The 21,668-nt window shown below is 37.2% G+C and overlaps 1 long non-coding RNA gene across 1 annotated transcript in view; it reads left to right on the forward strand.

Moving 5' to 3' along the window:
* The first annotated feature begins 2,206 nt into the window (after positions 1–2,206).
* Positions 2,207–21,668, forward strand: part of LOC140697734 (uncharacterized) — a 52,800-nt gene continuing 33,338 nt past the window's right edge. The window contains exon 1 of the long non-coding RNA XR_012075031.1: positions 2,207–3,103. This is a non-coding gene — a long non-coding RNA (uncharacterized lncRNA). The remainder of the gene's footprint in view (positions 3,104–21,668) is intronic.

Consider the following 21,668-nt stretch of genomic DNA (forward strand, 5'->3'; position numbering starts at 1 on the left):
TATGACTCCTGCACTTACAGGCTCACAAACTCTGCACCACCACCACACCCCATTCCTTAGTCATTCCTTAAGAACTTTGGCAGTCTGGTCGAAAGTCATAACAAGAACTTGCTTTTTTTTTTTAATTGAGGCATAATTGACATACAACATTTTATTAGTTTCAGATGTACAACATAATGATTCAATATTTGTTTACATTGTGAAATGATCAGCACAGTAAGTCCAGTTAACATCAATCACTATACATAATTACAAAATTTTTTTTCTTGTGATAAGAACTTTTAAGATCTTAGCAACCTGCAAATATGCAATACAGTATTGCTGACTGGAGTCACTGTGCTGAACATTACATCTTCATGACTTACCTCTTTTGTAACTAGAAGTTGGTACCTTTTGACCCGTTTTGCTTACTCCCACTTCCCACCTTTGGCAACTACCAATTGTTTTCTGTTATCTATGAAGGATCTTGCTTATTAAAATCAAGATATAATGAAATTAACACTATTCCTTAGGCCGCAGGAAGATGGAACGATTAAATCGTGACCTAAGTGAAGATGTTAGCATCATTTTAAAAATCTGCATCAAAAGAAGAATGGTTACAATGGAAACACAGAAAAAACATGGAGTTCAGGGCGGCAAAACTGTTTAGTGGGCCCCAGCCAAGTCCCAGAGAGAAAGGATGTCATTTCCTGGTTATACACATCTCTAGACACTTTGCAAAAGAATACTGCGGTTAATTAAGAGTGTGGTAAACCAGACTGCCTGGTGCTGAAATCCCAGCCCCGTCAGTTAATAACTTGGTGAACTTGTGTAAGTTATTATGCCGCTGTGTGCCTCATTTTCCTCATCTGTGAAATGTGGGTAATGGTCATACTCACCTCAGTAGGGCAGATGTGAGAATTCAGTCAATATGTGTAAGAATGTTAGTGCAATGCCTGGCACAGAGTAAGTGCTTGAGAAATCATAGCTGGTATTTCTCTTTTCTCAGCATCATCTGGTCATAGTTTCACCATCTTTCCTCTGGCCTCAAATCCCAGCACATTCTATACACAAACTCACTCCATTTTGGCATCCCTGACATTAACATTGATTATTTAGTGAGGCTGAAGCTGAGATTCTGGCTGTGGTGTTAGGTGTGATGGAAGAAATTTTCACATACTGATGCGTGTGGAGGTCATTCTGGCTTACACAAGATTTGGTTTGAACTTTACACTCACTAAAACCACCTATCTTCTGGCCTTCAAACATGCATTGTACATCTGCTTTAATCATTAAAAGCAAGAATGTATCTAAAAATAAAAAATGGAGTAAGTATGGTTCAGGCATCCAAAATGGAGCCAGGTGGCCATCAAGAATGTGGTTTCAGACACCTTCCTGGATTACTGAGAACTTGAGTTTTCTGAACTGTATCCAACTCAAGGACACCACCAGCCATTCTCAAAATACTGTCTGCTAGCAGCTGCCAGCTGCAGCCTCATGGTCGCAAGGTAACTATGCAACCATTTTGAACCTCAACCAATCCTTGCTTAACAAGCACCCTTATTTCTTGCCAGCTCCGATTAGAATTCTTGACAAACAATTTATGTAATTTTGTGGTTATTACCTCTATAAGCCCGCCCCATTTTTTAGTCCAGGGGAACACAATTCAAGTGTTTCTTGAATCCATGTCTCCTGAGCCATATGGTCCTCAGTTTGGCTCAAACAAGACTCTTTTCTATTCCTATTATAGATTGTTTATTGATTATTTCTGTTGACAGGTGAAAACTTGCTACAACTCCTCAGTGTGCATAGAACAAGCTGAGGATGGTCAAAGAATACTGAGGACTTGCTGACTATCTGAAATGTTCAGGAGCCTTTGAAACAGGTGCTGAGCCACATGCACTGTTTCTCTGACTGGGAACCTCTTGAGATGACCTTGGACCTGCCTGCAACTGGGACTCAGGAACATAGACCCTGATAGGAAGGACTGCAGGGAGAGGCAGCAGGCCTCTGAGAGAAAATCGCCATGAGAAGGAAGTCTGGTGGGAGACAGATGAGGGGCAGCAGGGCCGGGCCACTAGTGAGGGCCTCATCCGATCAGTTGAAAGTCTTAGCAGAACAGTGACTGACCTCCCTCTCCAAGAAGGAATTCTGCCAGTAGACAGCTTTCAGACTTGGACTGTGACATTGGCTCCTAGGTCTCCAGCCTGGCAGCCCACTCAGCAAATCTTAGACTTGCCAGCCTCCATAATCATGTGAGCCAATTCCTTAAAATAAATCTCTCCTGACTTACGCAACCGTGTACAGTGTTGCACAAGTTTAGTCGCTTTTTTTATAGACTGTGCAGCTAGTGCTTTCTTTGCAAGCCTGGGGGAGTGTAGGGTCTGCTCCGAACATTATGGTTGTGTCTTGCAACCCCTCTCCTCCCCTCCCCTACTACACAGCAGTCACGGGTTTGGGGTTGAGTTGCCCCACCCTACCTGCTAGGCCCACCGACATGATGCCATGATGCAGGGCAATTTGCTTTACTCAAAGTCCACCAACTTAAATGTAAGTCTCATCCAAAAATATTCTCATAATAGCATCCAGAATAATGTTTGACCAAATATCTCAGCACTATGGCCCAACCAAGCTGACACATAAAATTAACCATAGGTATTAAATATAAAGTTGGACTCTGAGCACTTTCTCAGGATAGTATAATCTACTGGCTCATAGGGTTTTTTTCCCCCATGCACTCGGGTATTGGTTTACAACATGGGCAGAATTGAGTCTTCCTATTGCAGTTGAGGGTACTTATCTCTAAGTGGGCTGAGGAAGAAGGTAAGGGCTGACATAAAACTAAATTCTCAGAAGCAGGCCTGGGAGAGTAAGGAAAGACCCGACTTCCAGGCTGCACAGCTGCACTTGGACTTAACTCCCTCTAAGAAGCAAAACATCCACAAAAATGCAAATTAGCAGAACATGCTTCGGGAAGAAGACAATTGGCGTCCAGTACAGTTTTCACATACATTCCTGGGCGTTGACCTCAGGAAAATGGGAAATCTGAGTGGGAGGAGAAATGAGGGAAGTGAACAAAATCCTGCCCTCGCCTCGACGGACCGGGGGCCCCATTTCTGACTGGGTGAGTGTGGCGCTGAAACTCCTGGTTCTTAAAATTTTCAGCACCGTAATAGTTTCTTTGCAAAACGGTTATTGAGATGAAGACTGTATTGAATTATTATTTAAGTTATTTTTATGTTTCTTTTAGGTAAACAAATGAAAGTACATAAATAACAGTCTTTGGATGGTTAAAACCTGTTTGTCATTTTCTCTGTCGAAAAACATTGAGGAGCCTTTGAATTAGAGCCTAGAAGTTTATATAGCTTAAGCGCGAGCAAAGAGTTTCCTTTTTAGAAGGTGTTAAATTCTAATCATTACTTCATTATCACTTCAAAAGATTTGTGTTTTTCAACTCTGTGGTTTAAAATGTATGTGTTAATGTGTCAGCAGTGAAGAGGAGCTGCAGAGTTCGTTGAGTGCCACCGACCACTGGAGTTTTTAGCTTAATCACCCACTGTATACACGTTGCTCTGGTCCAAATTTACGTGAACGAACACTTCCCTTTTACATGGATGAGTTTTGGAACAAAAAGGAAAAATGGATTGGGCATACAATCTATTTTTAAAAGATGAAGATTTGGATTTAAAAATCTGTAAACCCAGTGTGGTTTGGAGGTTAGGAAATGAGAAAGAGTTAAACATCTAAAGATGTTTGAGAGCCTAGACTTGCCACCAGCTACCTGTGGCTGTGAAATATTTTTAATGTGGTTGGTCCAAACAGAGGTGTACAAAATGCTGACTGGATTAGGAGTCAGTACAAAAGAAAAAAGTAAGATATATCATTAATATTTTTAAAATTGATAGTATGTCAAATGATCATATTTTGAATATATTGGATTAAATACAACATACTGTCAAAATTGATTTCACCTGTTTCTTTATGCCTTTTTATACTTATCTAATGTGATTACTGGAGAATTTTAAATGATGTATGTGACTTGCAGTAAAATCCACCGAGCTAGAAAATGATGTCCTTCGTTTCTGCCATTTTCTTTACATATCTGTTGTCACCATGGTGGTCTCAGGCTCTTTTGCTTGGTAACAGCAACAGCCTGCCATCTGCCACCACATCACTTTCCCTTGACTCCATCATCCTTTCTTGCTGCTCCAGTCTTCCTCAATCAGCATGTCACCTTGTGCTTAAGACTGACAGTAACTCCCCACTGCTAAGCCTAAGATTTCAAGTCTTCTTTCTGCCTGGACTTCCTTGGCATCAGGCTTTTGCAGAAATTATATATTGTTTTAGTCTGCAAAATAAAATTTGTTGGAAGGATACTGGTGCATCTCTGGGGGTTCAAAGACTGGGTCTTGGGAAAGGAACAGGGATGAGAGCCTTGGGGGCTACTCAAGAGAGTCATTTTCATGGTTTTCTGTTTCTTGTGTCTTTCTGTTTCTTGCACTTGGTTAAAGAAGCCATTGGATGGCTTCTGATGTTTACCCATGAATCTGTTTCAGCTGTAGGTGGAGAATGGCACATGTCACAGTCTGATTCTAAAGTGGAGATGTCTAGCTTGGATCCATGGTCTGGTGACTCTATCTAAAACTTCTTTTAACCTTCCTCATTGCAGTTGGCCTGAGCACATGGGTCCTCTCTCCAGTACTGACTGACTGATAATGACAATAGGAACAGGAACTTATTGCTTGATTTACACTGTAGGAGGCACTTTCAAAGAGCCGTTGTATTATTGGAGTCCCACAGCTGTGAGCTGTAGGTGGCACCAGTATTGTTGATCACCACTTTGTAGACCTGGTTACAGAGGTGCAGACCACCTAACTGACTTCCCCAAGGTCCCAAGCCAGGCTCCTCGCTTGGCTCATCCTAAAGGCTGGGCTCGTGGCCAAGTATCAGGACTCTCCATTCTTGCACATTTCCTGCTGCTGAATTTCCTCAAGAAACTCCTTCGGCTCTGAGCTCTGCAAGCAACTCTATCTTTAAAAGCTACCAAGTAACCTGATCTGCGTCCTACTGAATGCGCTTTGGCTCATGAGAAGAGGACAGTGCTGACTAGATGAGTCATTGTCCAAGACTGAGGAAGCAAAAGATTTATATCTTGGGGATTTTTGGGAGGATGATGGGAGTTTCTTGATGTTAAAAACAAATAAGCAGAGAGAGGAGAAACTAGACTCAGGCTCTTATTTTCCCTTTCCTCTTTTCATGCAGTCTTCCTAGTACATGTCTTAGTTGCCACACATCTTATTAATTTTAACAACTTTTTGTTAAAAATGTTAAAATTATTTTTATTTCCCACCACTGTAGTTTGCTTTCTATACTCTGTCCTTCACTGACTCTGTGTGGTTGCTGATTATAAGCTTCACAAGGCAGTTAGTTTTTTAAGAATCCTTTCCTTTAGTTTCCTATAGTTTCATTAGTGGCCTTAATGAAATAAACCTCTCTGAGGTTCATCACTCCTTTCTTCCATTTCTGCTTGGCTGTTCTCATCCTCTGCTAGCATTATACCCATTTGCAAGGGAGGGTTGTGAAAGGTGACTTTGCCTCTTTGACAGGAAGGAAAAGCAATATGTTTTCTCACCAGTAGAAACACATAGATGAGTCATGTTCATAGCGTAATTCTTCTCTGCATGAAATGTTCCTGAAATGTTTTCTTGCCAGCCTTTAAATGCTTTTCTGTGTTCCAGTATTATCTGTGAGCATCTGGAGGATTAGTTAGCGTTAAGGTCTGAACTGTTTGTTTTTGTTTTTTGTTTTTTGTTTTTTTTAGCTTAGTTACTTGCCATGGTGAAATGAATGAAATTCTCTACTGAGAAAACAGATGAATCGAACAATGTTATGTTTGAGCATAGTTTTATGAAGACTTGACTACTGTTAGTCTTTAAGCTTGTGCTAATTGAAGCATCCTCTGTACATTATACCTTGGGACTACACAGACTCTTCTTTTGCACTTTAACTTAATATAGCAGAAGCTTGACACGGAGCACACTAATTAATTAAAGACAATTCTCTTTAAGATTTTATTTCTTGCTCCTGGAATTCAGTTATGTTTGTTTTGATAATTCTGTGTAGAGAAATCTAACTTTGAATGACCAATTTTGACTCCTAGCTTAAGCAGTTTGAATAGAAAATTCTGCAGTTATATGCAAAGGTTAACTTGTTCTACGTTCTTTTAGACTCCCAATCAATTAAAAAACGTATTGAATTGTGAGTCTTCTTCTTTTATTTTGTATCTGTATTCTCTCAACCAGAAGTGTATATGGTTTCTTAATCCTTGTTGTGTTTCAGAAATTGGGAAGAGGGATATATGGGCCACAGATTCTAAGACATAAACCTTTCTTCTCTGCTCCAAACTATAAAAGAAATTTGAAATCAAATGTTTAATAAATTAGGGCTCTAAGACCAGCTACTATTTCCAGAATTTTTATATTAGAAAATCTGAAGAATGTTCAGCCTAAAATCTAGGGTTAGATCTTCCTTTTTTCCCTCTTTCTCTTTCTGTCCTTTCTTTCTCTTTGCTTTCCTTTCTTCATTTCTTCCTTCTTTCCCTCCTCCCTCCATCCCTCCCTTCTTTCCTTCCATCTTCCCTCCTTCCTTCCTTCATTCTCTCATTCTTATATTCCTTCCTTTCTGTAAGTACTTACTATGTGCAAGATGCTAAGGATAAAGCAGCAAATGAAACAAAGTACTTACACTCATGAAACTTTCTTTCTAAAATCAAGTTTATTGATATATTATTTACATACAGTAAAATTTCCCATTTTGAGGTGTGCAATTCTATTGGTTTGCTAAATCTATACACTCATATAATTACCAGCACAATCAAGTTACAGTATATTTTCTATCATTGAAAAAAGTTCCCTCAGGCTTCTTTGTATTCAGACCCTCCAACCACCACCAGCCCCTGGTAAACACTGAACTGTTTTCTGTCTCTAACATTTCCCTGAATGCCATATAAATGGAATCAATTATGTAGACTTTTGTGTCTGGCTTTTTCTACTTAGCATAATGCCTTTGGGACTCATCCATGTTGTTGCACGCACCAGAAGTTTGTTCTTTTTATTCCTGAGTAAGATTCCATTTTATGGATGTCCAACAGTTTGTTTATCTGTTCACCATTTGATGGCCATTCGGGTTGTTTCCAGTTTGGGGTGATTATGAATAAAACTGCTATAAATATTCACTTATGGGCTTTTTGTGTGTGGATATGTATTTTAGTTTCTTTTGGGTAAATACCTAGGAGTGGATATTTAACTTTATAAGGAACTGCCAAACCATTTTCCAAAGTAGCCAAATTGTTTTGTATTCCCACAGGCAGTGCATGAGTGTTCCAGCTGTTCTTTGCCCTTGTCAATATTTGGTGCTGTAAGATTGTGTTTGTTTTTGTTTTGTTTTAGTTTTACTTTAACCATTCTACTAGGTGTGTGAGCTTGTATTTTATTGGAAAACATCAGTCCTTTGACCAATTTAATGAGCATTGGAATTTTTCAATTTCCCACACTTCCTTGTAGATTAAGAAAATCCATCAAATTGTGGCAAACTGGACAACTATATGTATTGTTCCAATGTAGTAAAAGGATGAAATTAGAACACCTTCTAACATCAAATACAAAAATAAACTCAGAGTGGATTAAAGACCTAAGTGTAAGACCAGATATTATAAAATTCCTAGGGGAAAACATAGGGAGAACATTCTTTGACATCAATCACTGCAATATATTTTTTGGAACCGTCTTCTAGAGTAATGGGAACAAAAACAAAAATAAACAAATGAGACCTAATTAGATTTAAAAGTTTTTGTACAGCAAAAGAAACCATTTTCAAAGGTGAAAAGACAACCTATGAAATGGGAGAAAATACTTGCAAATTATGCAACCAACAAGGACGTATTTTCAAAATATGTGAATAGCTTATGCAACTTAATATAAAAAAACCCAGCCCGATTGAAAAATGAGCAGAAGACCTAAATAGACATTCTCCAAGGAAGACATACAGATAGCCAACAGGCACATGAAAATATGCACAACATCACTAATTATTAGAGAAATGCAAATCAAAACTACAATGAGGTACCACCTCACACCAGTCAGAATGGCCATCACTGAAAAGTCTACAAATAGTAAATGCTGGAGAGAATGTGGAGAAAAGGGAACCCTCCTACACTGTTAGTGGGAATGTAAATTGGTGCAGCCACTATGGAAAAGAGTATAAAGATTCCTTGAAAAACTAGAAACAGAGTTACCATATGATCCAGCAATCCCACTCCTGGACATGTATCTGGGAAAGATAAAAAAAACTCTAATTCTTAAAGATACATGCACCCCAATATTCATAGCAGCAACATTTATAGTAGCCAAGACATGGAAGCAATCTAAATGTTCATCAACAGATGATTATTGGATAAAGAAGATATGGTGTGTATATATATATACATACATACATATATATATATATGTATGTATATATGTATGTATACACACACCACCCTGGGCCAAGTCGCCTACTCTTTAAGCCTCATTTTCTTCAGGGGGATAATAATAATAACGACATATCTTTTTCATAGAATTGTGCAAAGAATAAATGAAGTAACCCACCTAAAGTAGTACAGCATCTTGCACACAGTAAGCCCTAATAACAGTTATTTATTATTTCTGTAACTTACAGAAAAAGGTATTCCACATCAAAAAACACACAAAGCTACATTTCAAAGAAAAAATTGTCTCTTTTCCCTGATCCCAACTTTGGAGCTACAATTTTCAGCTGCTCTTTTAATGATATGACTGCTTATGCTGTGACAGTTTGTGGTTTGGTGGAGGGAAGTTGCACAATGTACTTTATTTATGCGGACCACTTAAAAAATTTCTGGTTGTTACAAGGAATTGAATATTTCTGAATAACCTAAAACATGGCTTAAAAATGGGAATTTCTGGGTATTGAGAAGAACTCTCATGTTTCTGAATTGCTGTTCAGCTGTTCTTTCTGTTTAGAGTAGAAGGGGAAAGGCTTTTGGTTGGCAGTCCATTCATTCTTCTGATTGTAGAGAGTAGAGCATGCAGTATTTCTTGTCGCCTATATTTTGCCTCTAAAGTGAGGCTTCTACTCCTTGCACTGGATGTTCCTTTATTAAACACTGGAAGATGGTTTTATTATCTATAATTTGATAAAGAAGCCCATTTAGGGAGAAACTTTTTGATTTTTTAATTAGCCATGGGTATTGAGAAAGAGAGGTTATACACGCTCTAATTCAAACTCCCTTAACCTTTTTATTCCGGAAGCCATGAGGTTTAGATTTTGGAAAGATGTCCCACATAAATATTGTTTTGGCCACTAAAAAAGTCTTAATTACTGACTCATTATCCCTAGGACATGGGTTGTTTTTCTGATCATGGTTAAACAAAAAAGAATGTTTCGAACCCAAGCTTTCTGTTAATACTTCTTGTGAAAACCGATCGCCATTAGGAGAGGCTAACCGGGATGTGAGACAAAGACTGTAGCTACAGAAAGGGAAGCTAACCAGCCATGAAAGAGCTTTGCATCCAGCTGGAGACGACAATGTGGGACTTGTTTATTCTCACAGCATCTAGTGTGCATTAGTCAAATATGTGAGGGAACAAACCAGAGAACTGTGTTGGCTTCTTGGAAGTTCTTTTTGCCCGTGGATTGTCTTGACAGGCTGTGACAATTGCTGTCATTGTGTGTTCGCTAGAATTGCCCAGCTCAGTGCTGGAAATATGCAGATGTTGAAATAAGGATGTGTCAGAATTAATTGAGCCTTGGTTTGTGGTCTAAATGAGGAGACATCGTATTAGAGCTAAGATTCAGATATGAACTCTGCCTTTTTCCCTTTATGTGCTTCTAGGGAAATCATGAAGCTTTAGGCATGAGCATAATTGTTGGTCCCTGACTGAAAAATATAATTAATACAAGAATCAAAGGAATATAGGTGCTTAAATATAATGAACATGATCTTCTCTGTTTCATAACACTGGTTAATCATTCATTCTTCATTGAAAAAATGATTCTTTGGTTTCCAGATGTCACAAACTCTTTCACGTTTTGCCCAGTTTCAGGGCTTTGAGAGTTCAACTTAATTTGCAGATCAAAATCCCTAACATTTTTCTTGGAACTTTCTGACTGCTGAGTATTAAAATTCTTGCCAATTTTTCCAGCCTTTCCTCAAGATAGTTCTCAGAGTTTCTCATTCCTTTTCATAGAGATTTTTTTCCCCTCCCTCCCAGATTGTACCTTTCTATGAGGGCTTTACAGTTACTTGGATAAGCCCTGTGGAAATTACTTAACTAATCAGGAAATGCTTTCTCTCTTCTTTCAACCATAGTTCCAGCTTTATTATTTTCCAAATGTGTACTAAAGAATCTTTTCACAGCCACCCCTCTCAGAGGTTGCAGTGACAGAAAACACAGTTATAACAAGTTCTAACTTTTAAGAAGTATATGTAAGCGCTTCTTTTTAAACGGCAATATTTAAAAAATATATACAAGGCTTATCCCCATACTGGCTTATTTTATCATAAGTACCATAAAGATGGATATAGTATTATGTTTTACTAATGAGTTTATTATTGTCTTTCTTTCCTTCCCTGCCCCATCGGCCCAGCTTTGTGTTTTTATTAACTTCTGTACTCTCAGCACCTAGAATAGTGCCTGGCACATACGAGATATTAAAATATTTGTTCAGTGAAAGAATTAATGTGTTTTCCTTCCTTGATGACTCCTATAGATATTAAGGGTCTTACTATATTTTATTATGTTTAAAAGATGCATTTGAATAATAGGTAAGTGGTTCCAAACAAGAAACTCATATATTTTGGTTATTACTCACAAAAAGATATAATTATGTGATAGACACATCTTAGCTTCTGAGAATTCTGTGTAGGAAAGCTGAATAAGGTATATTTATTTTATATCTCATACAAATATAACATGTTATCACATAAAAGACATTGGTGCAAGGGTTAGAAGTTCTGGATTTTGGTCTCAATCTTTTCCTTAATTATGTCTGGGACCATAGGAAAATTTACTTTTACCATTCTGGACTTATTTCTGTTAACTGTGCCTACCAGATTGGATTAAATATCACCATTATCTTCACTTTGCCATGTTCTCATTGCACCCTAGTCATCAAACACACGTGATTCTCCCTATTTATCACATTACATTGAACATATCTACTTACAGGGGTTTCTGGTACTAGATTTGAGAAACTTGGACTCTAACTCATAAAAATAACTGCTACTATTTTTTAGTACTTTCAAGTGTCAAATGCCACCTAATTGAATATTTTAAAGAAAACCATTGAAGAGTATATCTAACTCCATTTTGCCAAAGAAATAATTTAAGAATTTGAGAATTTAACCATCATGTCCCAGGTCTATAAATATCTGTGATTCCAACCTCTGTTCTGATCCCAAAGTCTCTGCTCTTAACCACCTTACACTAAATCTTACTGCTTCTCTAAAAGATGGCCACCATGTACTGAACACCTACTAAATGTCAAATATATATATATATATATTTCTTTTCCTTTGAAATGTAATTTATTTACACTATTATGTTAGTTTCAGTTATACAGCAAAGTGATCCAATTAGACACACACACACACACACATATATATATATATATATTTAGATTCTTTTCCATTATAAGCTATGACAAGATATTGAAAATAATTCCCTGTGCTATATACAGTAGGTCCTTGTTGCTTATCTACTTTATATATAGTGATGTGTGTCTCTTAATCCCATATCACTAGTTTATCTATCCCCTACTTCCTCTTTGGTAGTCACATTTGTTTTCTATGTCTGTGAGTCTATTTCTGTTTTCTAAATAAGTGCATTTGAATTATTTTACAGATTCACATATAAATAATATCATATAATGTTTGTCTTTCTCTGTCTGACTTCACTCAGTATGATAATATCTAGGTCCATCCATGTTACTACAAATGGTAATATTTTATTCTTTTTTATTCCTAAGTAATATTCCGCACATATATACCACATCTTCTTTATCCATTTATCTGTTGGTGGACATTAGGTTTCTTCTATGTCTTTGATATTGTAGACAGTGCTACTATGAACATTGGGGTGCATTTACCTTTTAGAATTAGAGTTTTTTGTATTTTTCTGGATATATGCCCACAAGTGGGATTGCTGGATCAGATGGTAAGTCTGTTTTTATTTTTTTAAGGAATATCCATACTCTTTTCCATAGTGGCTGCACCAATTTACATTCCTACCAACAGTGTAGGAGGTTCCCTTTTCTCCACATCTGCTCCAGCATTTATCTTTTGTGGATTTTTTAATGATGGCCATTCTGACTTGTGTGAGGTGATCCCTCATTGTAGTTTTGATTTGCATCTCTCTGATAATTAGTGATGTGCATCTTTTCATGTGCCTGTTGGCCATCTGCATTCTTTCTTTGGGGGAAATGTCTATTTAGGTATTTTGCCCATTTTTTGATTGGGTTGTTTGTTTTTTTGATATTAAGTTGTATGAGCTGTTTGTATATTTTGGAAATTAAGCCCTTATCGCATTTTTTTGCAAATATTTTCTCCCAGCCTGTAGGTAGTAAATACTTACATATTGATTTTGGTCCAGAAAACAACCCTGCACAGTAGATACGATTATCTTCAGCTCAGGATAAACCTGTAGGCTGGTAATTAATGCTCAGAGATGACATGCAATTAGTACAACTATGAGACTTGTACACACTGATTAGTCTCTTTTAACTTATTTCTGCAAATTATCACAAGGCTAGTTGACAGTTATACTTTAATCCATCCTCTACTCACTCATTCTCTCTCTGCCTCTAACCAGCAGCTTAGCTGGTTGGAATTTTCTACATGGTTAGATGATTTTTTTACTTGGTTGAGTTTTTGAAACCTACATTCCTGAAAGGTCTAAGACCTCAGTGGTCCTACTTCTATTGAGTTGTTCTGGACACAAAAGTTATCACTTCATATGAAAGTCCTGAAAGATGGTCCCTGTCCCCAATGATTTTCTGGGACTGAGTTGATTTGATTTGCTCCAGGAAAGAGACCAGACATGTAAAAATACATTAACTTGGAGTTGCCCAACTTGTAATTACATTTACAGTCAGTAATTAACAGTCATTCCCAAGACATGCATCTCCTTCATGGGCCAGACAAGTGGATTAAGTGGGAACATCATAGAAGTCATCTTACAACCCCGACGTTGTCCACATCTTTGAGGGTGGGTAGCACTGTTCTCTGTGATTCCTTTATGGATGCGCTATTATTTTGTTTGATATTTTGGAAAGAAGGGGCAGTCAGAGGGGTTCCCACTTAGTCTTTTCTACCATAATAACACTAATTCCATCACTGAAGGATTTTTTATTACAATTTTTCCAGGAAATGAAGAAACAGTCACAAGTTGAGTTTGCAGACTGAGGCCAATTCAGGCCAAGACTTCATTATCATCTGCCTCCTGGATCTCCACCACTAAGCTCCACTCTGACAGGTGGACCTGAGCAGGATTCTGGTTCCACAGTGGTTAGGGTCAGCTGAAATCCAGTGTCTAATTATATCCCCAAAGTCTGGGAGTTTTCTTTTCCCCAGTGCTTGGTTACCCTAATAAAGGACCTCATGTTTATTTGTTGGAGATTTTGGAAAAAGATTTATGGTACAGAATTATGACAATGATAAATGGTCCTTCCTCAAGGGAACTCTAACATTCAAGGGACTCTACCTGTATAAATGGCCCAAATCTGGGAGCTGGATGAGAGAGCATGATTCTTCATTGCAGTGGCTGAAGTTAGGTTCTGATTCACTGGTCTTAGAGGTTTTTTTTTTAAATACATGAATATAGATGTATTGAGATATATATATCCTGCAAGAGATACTTTGACGCTTGTATATAAACATGTCTTTAATTTAATAATATTTACCATGATTTTTCTCCTTACTTTTAAAACTCAATACTCTGTTTCTAAGGTTGTATTCATGTTCCTTCCGACCACTGCATTAACAGTCCTATACCAGATTTTACTCATCTGTTCCTCCAGTAATGCCGTTAGCTTCCTGCTCTGTAGAGGAATTCCTGTGTGCAGGCCTCAGTCTGTGGAACTCTGCGGAGGCCACTCTGGGAATATACCCAGGGGTAGGAATCCTGTTCATGGGACCTGCTGATGACGACAACCCGTGTGCGCTCCTGAGCTGCTGAAACACTACATTCCCACCTGGAGTGCATAATCATTTTCATTTCCCCGTTTTTACTAAAACTTAACATTTTTCAATTACCTAAGCATTCTCTATCTAATATTTAGTTTGTCTAACTAAATTTACCTAAAGTTTAATCTTTTTAGTTTGCATTTCTCTAATTAATAGTAGGGTTGAGTATCTATTTATATACTCGTTAATCTTTGTATTTCCTCTTCTGTAAATTGTATCATATCCTTTGTCCATTTTTTTATTGTTTCCTGTCTTCTGTTGATTTATGTCTCTGTTCTAGAAATAAATACTTTTTAGATATTAGGTATCACAAATATTTTCTCTCCATCTGTCACCAATGAAGTTATCTTGTTGGAAAGAAATCCTTAATTTCGGTATAAATTAATCTACCATTTTTTTAACCTTATGACTTGTAGTATTTGGGTCTCATTTAAAATATCCCTTCCCATTTTAAGTCTGCAAAAATATTCTACATTTCTTCTGTTACCTTTATAGTTTTCCTTGTATATTCAGTTCTTTAAAACATGTAGTGTTAACCCTAATGTATGATGTGAAGTAGAAATCTATTTTTCTCTTTGTAGTAAGCTAATTTTACCAGATCATCTACTGAACAATCTATCATTTACTGGTTACATGTGAATGTATAGAAAGGACTGCTTCCAAGCTTTCTATTCTGTTGCTATGATATTTTTAAAAAGTTGTTACCATGGCTTTGCAGTATGCTTAATACCTATTAACAGGAAACCCCTCACTTTGCTATTCTTTTTCAAAATTATTTTAGATATACATAATTTTTAATTTTTCATATTTTTTTTGAAATCTGTTTTCTGTATTCCTCAAAAAGAAAATTCACTTGGAACTTTTATTGAAATGGCATTCAGTCAGTTTGAGAAGAAATTACATCTTAATAATGTTAAATTGCTTATCTGTGGTGTCCTTTAATAGGGTTTTAAAATTTTCTCCAAAAAAACACTTCCTTTGCTATTTTTATCTCTCTGATATTTTCAATCGTACTTCTCTTTGGTCATTGCTGGCATAGAGAAATGTAAATTGACCTTGTTTCTGGCAATCTTGCTAAATCCCTTCGTTATTTTCTGGAGTTCACCTCTTGATTCTGTATGTTTTTATTTTTGCTAGTTGAAATCAGTTGCAAATAATGACAGTTTTGCCTTTTCCCTTCTAATCATTAAAACTTCGTTCCTTATTTATGTATGTTGGCCAAGGCTTTCAGTACCGAATCAAATAGAGCTGTGATAGAAGGTCTGGCTCCTGATGATAAAATAGAAGCATACAAAGTTTCTCCATTAAGTAGGGTATTTTTTTAAAGGATTTTTCCTAGGTGATCTTTCATCACTTAAGGAAATTCTCTCTATTCTTAATGTTCTGAGATTTTTAAAAATAATAAATAGGTGCTGGATATTTGAGATTCATCCATGTGGCCCCTGCTGCATGACATTCCGTCCTGCACACCCAACACACTTCATCCATCTGTCCCACCAGGAACGGACACCTGTGCTGCCTCTAGTTCTGTGACACCGTCAGCAGAGCTGCAAGGTACATTCTTTGTCAGGTCTTCTAGGAGCCTGTGCAGAAGTTTTCCCAAAAGTCTTTTTTAGGATGTTAACTTAGGAATTTATTCAAATTTTTTTAAAAATTTTAATATTTTATCATTGCTTTTTGCTCTATTTCATTTATTTCTAAATATATCCTTATTGTTTCCTTCCTTATTTTTTTCTTCCCTTTACTCGCTTGTGTTCACAATTTTCCTCCTTGGCTTTTCTTAAATTTGAGATAGTCTATCTTTTGATAAGTGAATTTAGTTTGCTTTCATTTACTGTAATTATTGTTACATTAAGTTTTTTTTTGTGATGTTTTGAAAAGCAGTATAACTTTATCATACAAAGTTAAACAGTTGTACAGCCTATGCCCCAGCCATTTCACTCTAGTTACATGCACATGAGAAACTTCTGCACCAATGAATCAGGAGAGAAGCAGAAAAATATTAATAGAAGCTTGGGTTATTATAGCAAATAATTTGTAAACAACTCAAATGCTCACATACCAGACAATGGATAAATAAACTATGTCACATGTTCATAATAGAATAGTATATTACAAGGGAAATGAATCAACAGTTCAAAGCCAAAAAGACAACACATAATATAAATATTCTTTTTTATAAAGTTTAAAAGCACATAAAATTGCATAGTAGAGTATTTATGTATCTGCGTATTTTTAGCTCATATATATTTATTGTAAAATAAAGGGAAGCATGCATGTAAAATTCAGAATGACTATTCCGCCTGAGGGAAGAGGGGTATAAGACAAAAGAAGAGAAAACAGAAGATGTAGATTATTTGTAATGTTCTCATTTGTGGGTGATGGGTTCATGGGTATTCATTATATTCTTTAAAACTTTATGTATAAATTTTAAAAAATTAAGGAGGGTAATATAGATTGATGAGAATGTGTCATGATTTAATCCAATTAAATATACCTGACGTCCTAAAATAAAGCAACAAAGCCCCCCAACCTCATACCCCTGTCCAAGTATATCTCTAGCAATCCTGAACACAAATGTTAGATAAAACAAATGTGGTGAGAAGTCATCAGATGTGATGAATAGAACCAGAAGGAGATAAGACTGCCTCAATTAAGGGGAACAAATAGATCTTGACAAGGAAATCTGAAAGGGAAAAAAATAAACATAATAAACATAAGCACAAATATGCATCTTAGTAAGTAAGTGGTGCTCACTGGATTGACAAAAATAAGTAAATCTCAAGATAGAGAAGTGTGAACTATCCAGTAGAAAATACAAAAGGAAAAGAAACAAAAAGAAAGTATGGGCAATTGAAAATATGAAGTACAATCAGAGAAAAAGTCCTAATTACAGTAGTAACTAAAAATCTATTTAAAGGGATCAAACTTATTGATCAAAACCCACACAGTTTATAGGCTTTAACATATTTGGTTGTAGTTTGAAGTTTGTCATTTCAAAAATATTTTAACTTCTCAATTTTGACCAAAATGCCACCAGTTGCCTGTGAGGGAGCTTGCAAAATTGAATGCAGAAGTTTTGATTGTGTGACAAAAATTCTCTCACCCTGTTTTAAATAAAATTCACACGCCTTTCTTGGTAATACTGTAGAAAGAAAAAGGAGAAATGCTCTGGGTGAGTTAATTTTCACTACCCTTGTTTTCCACCTCCTTGCAAGAGTGAAACAAGTCCTCGTCTATTTGGCAAGCAAAACATTCTCCATAATTTCCAAATTAGGGTTTGCTATGTACACCTCTGGTACCTTAAATCCACTAAGCTAGTTTCAGTTAACAACAAAGATTTGTGTCCAAATAATATTTGTATATTGAATGAACTCACCAGAAACCTCTGTCTAATTAAATCCCCCCAAAAGTGCTATTGAGGTATCATATTTGACAACAGTTTAAGTAAAATATTAACTCTTTATCCTTTGGAAGACTTCAGTTCTAGCACTTCATCAGGTTAGATCACCAGAAATTAAACTATCTGGTCTGAATTAGTGTAGCTTTTGTTAAATTGCTTGTAGTAATGTAACTTAATATTGCTATCTCTGTCAGTCTTGAACATTGATGTAAGAAATAGTCCTTGCCATTCTTACCTTAGAATTAAGGTTTCTGCACCTTTCTAGAAGTCTCTGTCACAAAGATTAATAATGTAGCAAGAGCTACCATTCAGAAAGTACAGCATATGTTCCAGGCACTTGCTTTAGTGAGTATCATTCTCACTGTAATCTTGCTAAGTGGATATAATAATCCTCTCTTTGAAGATGAGGAAACCGAGGCCAAATTAAACAACTTGTCTGCAGGTAATTAATGCTTGACACTTACTATACTCAAATCTAGGTCTATCTGATGTCAAAGGCCGTGATGTTAGCCAATGTTTTGCATTGTTACTGTGCTATTCATGGTTACTGTGCTCCTCTAAGATGGGATCTGAGTAGCCAATTATTTGTAAAATGGCATGAGGTGCTCTGCAGAAGGGAGGTTACAGACACTATAGAGTCAGAAGTCCGGTTGGGGTGGTAAGCCACAACCAGGATGATCGGTGGTGCTGGAAAGAAAGGATTTTCCTCTATCTTTCAAAGGTTCTTTCAGCTGGCCTAATAATCAAATCAACATGAGACAAACTTATGGGAGAAAAACAAATTTGACTTTATACATACAGGAACCCCACATACATGAGAGGTTGTAAGACCGAAGGATAAAGTGAGGTATGTATGTCCTCCTGAGCTGAGAAATAGGAAAGGGAGCTGGGGCTTCAAAGGAGAGGAAGGTGATTCTTGGACAATAAGAAGAAGTGCAGATGTTGGGTAATTGGATGTTTGTCCTGCCACGGAGATGGGTCACTCAGATAAAATTGATCTCTGGCAATAATTCTCATCCTGGAAAAGACTTCAGTTTAAGTTCTTCTAGGTAGTTAAAAGAAGGGCAGAAGTTTCTCTTGAGTCCTCAGGATCTCCATTGCCTTTAGCTCAAAATAATCCACATGGCAAAGTGGCACATTTTGAGGACACTGGTTCTGAACCGATTCAGTGGACCTTGTAAGTTTGTCTGGAAATTCCCAGATCTCTTCTGCAAGGCAGCTAAAAGAACTTGGACTTTGGTCACTCAAGTAGGCTGGTGACTCAGACTATTTGTGACTTGGACGTCAAAGGGGAAACTTGACTTCACAGGCAAGGATATTTGGGACACTTAGGTGACATACATGCACAAGAGTTTACCTATGATTTCAGAGCATCAATGAATCATAGGTTAGATACAATCTCAGCCTCAATATTTCCCAGTTTTTCTTGGCTTTCAGGAAACCTACTGTTGGGGCTCAAGACAAACTGCCTCAAATATGCCACAATGGTACATTGATTATTTTTGACCCAGACCTCTGTGTATACCCAAATCCATGGATGATCAAGTCCATTTGATAAAATGGCATAATATTTGCATATAACCTACACACATCTTCCCCATATACTTTACATCATCTTTAGATTACTTTTAAGGCCTAATACAATGTAAATGCTATGTAACTAGTTGTAAATACAATGTAAGTGTTACATAAATAGTTGCTGTCACAGCAAATTCAAGTTCTGCTTTTTGGAACTTTGTAGAATTTTTTTCCCTTAATATTTCCGATCTGCAGTTGGTTAAATCATCAGATGCCAAACCTGTGGATATGGAGGGCTGACAGTACTTCAGAAGTTCCTCAGTGCTGTTCTGTTGTTGGCAAACTCTGTCTTTATCTATAATATTCCTAAAAGATAGTTTCACTGGGTGTGAAATTCTCTCAGCACTTTGAAGATGGAGATAAATATCTTTTACTTTTGGCTACTTTTGGATCTTTTTTGTTCTTTTGTTTCAACACATTTCAATAGATAGATTTATTTTTATTTATCTTGCTTGGGGTTCCTTGGATTCACTGAATCTGAGAGTTGCTATTCTCCATCAGTTCCAGACATTTCTCAACCAATATCTCTTAAAATTTTTTTCTGTCTCATTCTATTGGCTCCTTCTGGAAAACTGATTAGGTATATTTTACATTTCCTCATTCTATGACCCGAAACTTTCAACCTCTTTTCTAATTTCCATCTCATCACTTTCTGACTGTGTTTTGGTAATCTTTTCTTTACTTTTGTCTAATCTGCTGTTCGACTGAAAGACAAGTGCATGATATAAGGGTTCTGAGTTTCAGTTTTATTCAGGGAACTTACTGAGGACTAGAGCCCCAGAAACAGCCTTTCAGTAGCTCTGGGGGAATTGCTCTGCAGAAGCAGGGGAGAAGTCAGAAGAGACATGATTTTTGGTTAGAGAATACGTGCAGTCAAGCATACATTTCCGTAAAAGATTACTGCTAGTCACAAGGGACTGATATCTCAGTTAATGATTTTAGTGCTTTTCTGTGTGTGGGGAGATACAAGAATCTTTCTGAGATATACATCTATCTAGAAACATAGAGGGCCTCATCCTGTTTCTCACCCGAATTCCTCTCAGGGTGCACTGTCGGTCAGTGTCTGCCATGGCTAATGACTCAATCTTTGTGAATCTGGTTGATGAGCAACACTCTTTGTTTTTAACACGTCCATTGTGCTTCTAACTGCAAATATTGCCTTTTTTATTTTACATTTTCTATTTGATTGTTTTCAATTCTGATTGGTCATTTTTGATTGCTTCCTGTTCCTTGATTGTGTGTTCAATTCTTTCTATTATTTCTTTAAAACATAGTAAACACATTTATCTGATAACCTGTATCTGAGAATTCCATTATTATCAGATACTGTGTGTCTCATCCTGCAGTTTGTTATTCCTGCTCACTCTTGCTGGCAATGGCTTTCTTGATGGTTTGAGATCATGACTGTTAAATCATGCCCCTTGGAAAAGATTTTTGTGGGAATTCCTTGATGTCTGGATTTAAAATGCATTCTCTGAGAGCATATTTATACTTAGTTCTGCTAAGCACCTTAGTGTCCTACCAACTGAGAGATTTTAAACTCAGTTTTCAGGTTAGGTGACTGTGAACACAGATTACTTGAATTTTAATTCTCAAACTCACATAAGGATCAGTTTAGGTTGGAATTTTCTGAAGAGACTCTTTCTTCTTCCCCTTGCCTCCCTCCCTTCATTTCTTCTTTGTCTCTCCCTACATTCTCTTTTTCCTTATATCTTTAAACCCTCTCTCTTTCCCTCTCTCCCTTCCTCTGTTCCTTCCCTCTTTCTTTTCTTTCCTGCTCTCTGGCTACGATGGGCAACCTGTCCCAGCACCTACCTCTGCAGAATGGGTTTTCATTTCCCTTGTTAGCCTCTTTATGCTTTATGCAGGCGGCTTCAGTCTGACTGATTCTGTTACCGAGGCTTTTGCCCTCAAGATCATACCCTTGCTCCTCCCTGGAATAGAAACCAATTACCCTTACCTAAGTTTTAGGAGGAAGCTGCAAAGAGGAAAAAACAAGGATCAGTTGGAAACAACTGAGTCCAAGATGGTGGAGGATGTGACTTCCAGTGGACCTTGAGCCTCATTATACGCTCATTGTAATGCATTAGCATGCTAACTGACACACCCACTAGCGCCATGACGGTTGACTATTGCCACGACAGCAACCAGAAAAGCCCGTGCAAGGAGTGAAAAGGAGAGTTCTATCAGCTCTGGAACCAATCCACACCACGTTCTCGGATAACTCATGGATGTTCCTCCCTGTCTTTCCAATTCCTTCTCTTTTACCTCTATATTTTTGGTGTCTCCACCTGCATTGGGTTGAGAAGTCGATTTGTGAGCTAGGTTTCTGCTTCTCCATTCTTTGACCATTAAATAAGGCCTGTTCTTTTCCAGTCTCAGCATTGGTTTTATTATTGGCTGTGTGAATCTGATCAGAAAAGAAACCTTCCTGGCAGAGACAGAGGG

Source organism: Vicugna pacos, chromosome 8 (genome assembly GCF_048564905.1).
Source record: "Vicugna pacos chromosome 8, VicPac4, whole genome shotgun sequence".
NCBI lineage: Eukaryota > Metazoa > Chordata > Mammalia > Artiodactyla > Camelidae > Vicugna > Vicugna pacos.